The sequence below is a fragment of the Triticum dicoccoides genome, chromosome 2A (assembly GCF_002162155.2).
Source record: "Triticum dicoccoides isolate Atlit2015 ecotype Zavitan chromosome 2A, WEW_v2.0, whole genome shotgun sequence".
Classification (NCBI taxonomy): Eukaryota; Viridiplantae; Streptophyta; class Magnoliopsida; order Poales; family Poaceae; genus Triticum; species Triticum dicoccoides.
In genome coordinates this window covers 35,002,045-35,009,146 of record NC_041382.1, presented here as the reverse complement: position 1 = coordinate 35,009,146, position 7,102 = coordinate 35,002,045, and positions in this window count along the sequence as shown.

The window sequence follows — 7,102 nt, the reverse complement described above, 5'->3', positions numbered from 1 at the left end:
AGGGCTAGACACAAAGAGGAGAGCCGGTTTACGGCGACTCCCTCGTGACGATAATGAGACCTAGCCTCAAACAGCATGTAGGGCTATTACCGGATGATGTTTCCCGGGGCCCGAAGCTGTCTAAATCCTTGTCTTGCGTGTTGATCCGCCCTGCGTCTCTCGTCCCACTCAACCCCTCTCAAGCTACCACATAGATGCGTTGGCCTCGCGACTAAGTCCTGACACTAAGGACATTTGCCGTGACAAATCCACGACAGTTGGCGCCCACTGTGGGGCTTACGCACGGTGGTGTTGAGTTCTTGGAGGGATCTTCCTAGGGATCGAGAAATTCGCGATTGATCGGATGAAGAAGAGCCGACGTGGAAGAATTTACATCAACTACAAAGTCAACAGTCAAGATTGAAGAAGTTTTCAGCAGCGGCATATACAAGATTAAGCATGAAAGTTTAGGGTTCTGTCTGTGTAGCGCCACGCCCCAAGTCACCGAGTCAGGCAAGAAGTCAGTCTCGCCGAAGATGAACCGCCGCGCTCACGTGGTCTGTTAAAACTGGCAGGTTCTCTCAACGGAAGGAGATACGTCAAACCAGTGCAATCTTAGAAAACGGTGAGCCAGACAGCTGCTTGTGGTCACGTGAGAGCTCCAGATCAATCTAACGAACCATCAACTAGTACTACTGATTCCAAATGTGAAGGCAAAAAGTGATCCATCCAATGATCCATCAGCATGAGAAGAAAGGTCAAACCAACAACAAATCGGAGAAGGATTTGGTCATGGGCGCATGTCGACTCCGAGTCGTTTCCAACCTCGCTCTGGCTGTACCGGCTCCGCCTCTGCCTTTCTCCAACAGCCGCCGTTGTCCGAAGGCCGCTGCTGCTACCCCGACTCATCTCCGCTTTCACCACCTACGCCGCCAGCCTCAGCGTAGAACCTCCGTCCGCCTTCGCTCCACCCGGCGCCCGCGGAGCCGCGCCGTTGCAAACCGCCGCGCCGACCGGCCTTGAGCCGTCTGCCAAGCCACCCTGTGGAGCCGCGTGGTGCCTCTGCCACCGTTTCACCCTTGCAGAGAGCCGACCTGCGCCGACCGACCTTGAGCCGCTACTGAAAACCGCCGCGGCCGTAACAATCAGGTCAATTACCTCAGGATTAAAGTATGATTCGGTCCCTGCGCGCTGTCATTGGAGGACAATGATTCGCCACAATATTGGTGTTACACCATGCATATGGAGCGCGCACTGGCGTCATTATATACTGGCTTTTGACCATTCCGCACTGCTCAACGGACGCGCGCAAACCTCCTGTGGTCCGGTTTACATCAACACGCCGCCGGTTCTTCATCTACGCCGGCTTACAATGCCCGCAGGCAACTCCCCGTCCGCGCCGGTTCACAATACCCGCAGGCGGCTCTCCGTCCGCGCCGGTTTACAACTCCCGCGACCGACTCTCCCGTCCGCGCCGACTTACTACGCCACGGCCGACTCCTCTGGCTGTGCCGTCTCTGAAGTTGCGGCCGTCTTTGTCATCCGTCTCTCGCGGCCTGGTCTACATCAACATACCGGGCCGCACCTGTCTGTATGAGCTGTTTATTGGGCATACAAGTCGCCGCCACTACAGTCTTGATTAAACTTCAAATCGCCAGTTGGAAGGAACCATTGGCCGAGTTGCTGACACGGCTCATATGGGATCGTTTACAACCCGTCGCAGTCACCTCAACCTTCTATGGATTCACATCGTGCTATCAACGCCAATGATATACAAGTTATGCCGGTTTATATCACGGTCAAATATGGAGAGTCTCAAGCCAACTCCTTGAGTCACCTTTGAGACTCGGGGGCTACGATGACATGACTTAGTGAATCTTGCCAGTTTCAGCAAATTTAAGAACCCCAGGATGATGGAGGAAAGGATAACCCGGTCCCGGAGGCTATTGTTATATTGATGAAAGTTTAAGGGCCGTCAGAAAATTTCCGGTTTAGAAAGTATATGACAGTTACGAAATCCCGGTTCAATGAAGAAGATCCGGGTCATCAGAAAGGATTCTGGTTTAAAATCCGGCTCAAGGGAAGTCAGTCTAACTGCAGCTCTCAAATATCCGGTTTACAGTCCGGTTCAAGGGAAATCTGTTCTCCCACAAAACTCTGAAGCGCTCAAATCCGGTTTAACAATGTCCGGTTCAAAAAGGAATGAACCTCTCGCAAGTTCGAGTTTAAAGGCCGTCAAAAAACTTTCCGGCTGAAAATGAAGATTCTGGTTTAAAATCCGGTTCAAGGGAAAGATGTCTCCCACAAGCTTTGAAGCTCTTAATATCCGGTTCAAGATCCCGGTTCAAGAAGAATTTATCTCTTGCAAAAAGTTAAAAATTGCCAAAGAGGACCTGCTGCCATGATGCGCGGTTCAAACATGGGTATCCCGCCTTACTGGCCTGACATATTATTGATCACATGGGGGCTTTTGCTTCATAAAGCGGGGTCTCTGTTCTTTTACATCATGTGTGGTTACACGGAGTTGTTCTAAAGCGGCCTCCGGTTTACCCCTTGAGTTCGCTTTGCTAAAAGCATCGTGTTATATCACTTGGAGGATTGGTCGTGTCCGAACCAATACCATACCTCTTGATAAGCGAAAGCCACCAGATTACTTGGGGAATTTGTCACATCTGAACCACTCATGCCTCTTGATCGGCCTAAGGCCACAGAATCACTTGGGGGTTTTGGTCGAACCCGAACCATTACCATGCCACTTGGTCGGCATAAATGCCACGATTTCATTTGGGGACCTGGCTGACTAGAACCATAGTTACACCTAATGGGAGCTTGGTCGTGTTCGGCCATGGTAACGCCATTTGATCAGCTCAAATAAACCTTTTTTGCAAACGGTATTGTCATTGCATTTCTTTATACTTTTCTTTGAAGGGGGTGTTTGCTTTTTATTGTGTTTTTTTTATCGACAAAGTTTTTTAACCAATCAATTGACGGAACACAGTTCACGTCAATCCGGAGACTATTTGCCCGGTTTGATCCTTGTTGTTAACATCCTCTTATGGAGTAACACGGTGTTTATCACAACCCGGCACGGTTTTATCATAAACCGGCACAATATGGAAGGAGTTATCAGTACTCAAGATTTGGGTTATCACCCTTACTAAAAAAGAAGTTGGTAAACCAATGATGTGATTCAATGTCACAGGTATGATATATTTCATATTTGATTATTCTAAATGCAGCCTTGGTTATAAACCCAGGTTATATGTTGGGCATTATGACCCGTCCGGTGGTAAACCGTCAGGACACTTTAAACTTGTTGTATGCAGAAACAGGTTGAATAAAGCATGATTATAAATCACCGGTGTTTATTAAACCGGTAGTATGATCTGGTGTTTATTAAACCGGCCTGGCTTTGGACTATAAGTCGCTAGTATATATTTGGATTGCGCCATTGGAATCATGCACTTATAAATCATCGAGTTATATTATTCAAATAGCCAAACTTGGCTGAAATTTCATTATGATATTGAATGAATAAGGTTTTCATACCGGATTATATTATCTTGAATAGCCAACATGGCTAGATTTTTAAGGTTTTTAAAGTTGCTATAGCGCAATGTCTATTATTTTATCAAAGGATGTGATTTATTCTACAATGAAAGGAATAGTCCCAAGTCGCCGCAGGCTTACAACCCGGCACTTGGGGGCTATATTATTCAAATCGAGATTACATGCAAGTCTCATGTCGCTGCAAGCATGCATCATGACACTTGGAGGCTAATGCAAATTTATTTTTACTAGTCTTATTGAAGACCCGACTCATCATATTATAAAGAGCCGGCCCTTGGGGGCTACCAATTGCTCCTGTCAACAATTCAAGGTACACAAGTTTTCGTCCATAATATTGAAGGATTCATTGCTCAGTTGGTAAAGCACAAAACTCTTAACCTTGTGGACGTGGGTTCAAACCCTACGATGGAAGCTACATTATAAGATGTTATTTTCATTGAAGTATATATCAAGTCCCGGTTCAGTATTATATTACTAAGCCAGCCCTTGGGGGCTACACTGATTGAAGTTTTTATAAGGCAATTACAAGTCCCAGGTTGCTGCAAGCATGACAACCCGGCACTTGGGGGCTACATATATGGAGTCTTCAGTTTTCACTAGTGACTGAGATGAGCAACATGGATTTCTTCAAAGTGGCAGTAATTATATGGAAGCAAGTCTCAAATCATCACTTTGTTCTGTTCAAAACTTGGGGGCTACAGGTAATATGGATATAATGGGGAAATATCTTCTAACTTTAAGTTTTGAGCTAACTAGATTGACCTGGTGTCTGCAACAATCATGAACCGGCGTGGGCAACAATCATCAACCGGCGTTGGAAACAATCATGACCTGAAATTATCAGTTTTTATAACCCGGCAATTTTGGTAATATTAAACCGCCAAGTTTTAGATCTTCAAACTGGCTGAATATCAGATGAGTATTTCAAGACCTATATTTCTTAAACCGGCTCTTTGGAAGCCGACTCAAGTGGATTATTCTTCACAATATTTTCCTATGAGAAACCAACGTCAGCAATTTGAGTATGAGGCTGGTTATTGATCCGGATTTTCTAGAAGGAGGAAATGACAAGGATTTAAGGATGATCAGGTGCCGGTCTACAAGAATTCTTAATCCGAAGCACAACCTGTCAAATTGGTTCTTGTGTTTATTTTGCAGCATAAGTTTACCATGTATAAATCCAAGCTAAACTTGGGGGCTAATGTCGGGGATATACCCCGCGGCGTAAACCGGCCAGAACTTTAACCCGGCCGGACTTGGCGGTTTACTTGAGACCCGGCTGAGACTTGACGATTCACTGGTGACCCGTTTGGACCTGGCGGTTTATGATTCATTGGTAATCCGACAGGCGGGTTAGAGGAGCGACAAGACCCGGTGGCCCAACAGGCGGTTCATGAAGGCCGGTTCATACTATGGTGGGCCGGTTTAAGAGGAAAGGCATAAGGAATATTTACCTTACAAGGAGTTAAGACCAGGACTCGTATCCGGTTTTGTATTAGAGATAGACTAGTCCTAATCCTAATAGGACTCCACATGTAAACCGCCCCTTCAACATATATAAGGAGGGGCAGGGCTCCCCAAAGAGGGAGAAGGGACAAGCAAGAAAACAATCTCTAGGGCTAGACATAAAGAGGAGAGCTGGTTTACGGCGACTCCCTCGTGACGATAATGAGACCTAGCCTCAAACAGCATGTAGGGCTATTACCGGATGATGTTTCCCGGGGCCCGAAGCTGTCTAAATCCATGTCTTGCATGTTGATCCGCCCTGCGTCTCTCATCCCACTCAACCCCTCTCAAGCTACCACATAGATGCGTTAGCCTCGCGACTAAGTCCTGACACTAAGGACATCTGCCGTGAAAAATCCACGACAGTCGTCGAGGGTCACCGAGCGATAGAGGAAACCCTAAATAACAAGTATCGTGGGTGTGAGATACATGTGGCCGTCGGTGTCGGACACTACATCCACGTCCCACAAGTGACGTGGGCGTCGAAGCCCGCGCCACTTGTGGGATGTGGATGTAGTGTCCGACACCAACGGTACATGTATCTCACACCAACGATACTTTCTATTTAGGGTTTCTCCTCTACCGCTCGGCGACCCTCGTTCCCGATAAAATAAAGAGGAAGAAGAAAAAAAAGAGGAGAAGAAAGAATAGAGGAGAAGACTCCTCTATTCTTTCTTCTCCTCTTTTTTTTTTCTTCTTCCTCTTCTTTTTTTATCCTCTTCTTCCTCTCATGTTCGAGAGGATCACCAAGGGGTCGGGAGGTTGCCTAGTGTCAAAGAATTCAACAAAACCATGTCTTCCTCATTAGGCGAAAGTAACAGGTGCATGATGGTACAAAGCTCTCCAAAGTTATTTTGGAACGGAGTCCCAGATAAGATAATTCACTTTTTGGTACAAAGTTCAGCAAGAACCTTCCAAATATCGTTATTTGGAAGGCCTTTGCTGAAATTCATACAAAAAGGCAAATTATCCTATCCGGGACACCATTCCAAAATAACTTTGGAGGACTTCGTCATGCCCTGGTTACTGCCGGCTAATGATGAAGCCATGGATTTCTTCAATACTTTGACACTAGGAAACCTCTCTCGACCCCTCGGCGATCCTCGACCCCTCGAACCCTCGACGACCCTGGACCCCTCGACCCCTCGAACCCTCGACGACCCTAGACCCCCTCTCGACCCCCTTATGTCGAAGTTATCTGGTAGGGGGTATATCGAGAACGACATACCCAATACATGCATACATACATACATATCACATGCATCCATACATATACGAACAAAATTAATATCTACTAATTAACAACCTAAATAAAAAACTAATACATATAGGAAGAAGAAGAAAAAAGAAGAGAAGAAAGAATAGAGGAGAAGACTTCCTCTTCTTCCTCTCCTCTTCTTCCTCTCCTCTTCTTCTCCCTCTTCTTCTCCCTCTTCTTCCCCTTCTTCCCTTGACCCCCTAAACTAGTTCTCAACCCTCGACCCCCTAAACTAGTTCTCGACCCCCCCTCATGTCGAAGTTATCAGGGAGGGGGTATATCGACCCCCCCTCATGTCGAAGTTATCGGGGAGGGTTATATCGACCCCCCTCCCATCGAAGTTAACGGGGAGGGGGTATATCGACAATGACATGCATACATGGAAAAAATGCTATCCATCTATACATACATAGGCACATACATATATACATGGAAATAATGCTATGAAAAAAATATGAACAAAAAAATGCTATGAACAAAAAAAATAATACACATAAACAAAACAAACATATATGAACAAAAAATGCTCTGAACAAAAAAAATAATACACATATATGAACATCTATACATACATATAGCCACATACATATATACATTATATATACGTACAAAAAATGAAAAAAAAAGATAAACAGGTGGCGGCGGCTCACAGCAGCGAGGTTGACTGGCGAGGGCGACGGCGGGGGCGGCGAGGGCGTCGGCGAGGGCGGCGGCGAGGGCGGCGGATGGCTCGGGGAGGAGGGCGGCGAGGGCGGCACGAGCTCTGGGAGGAGGGCTCGGGGACGATGG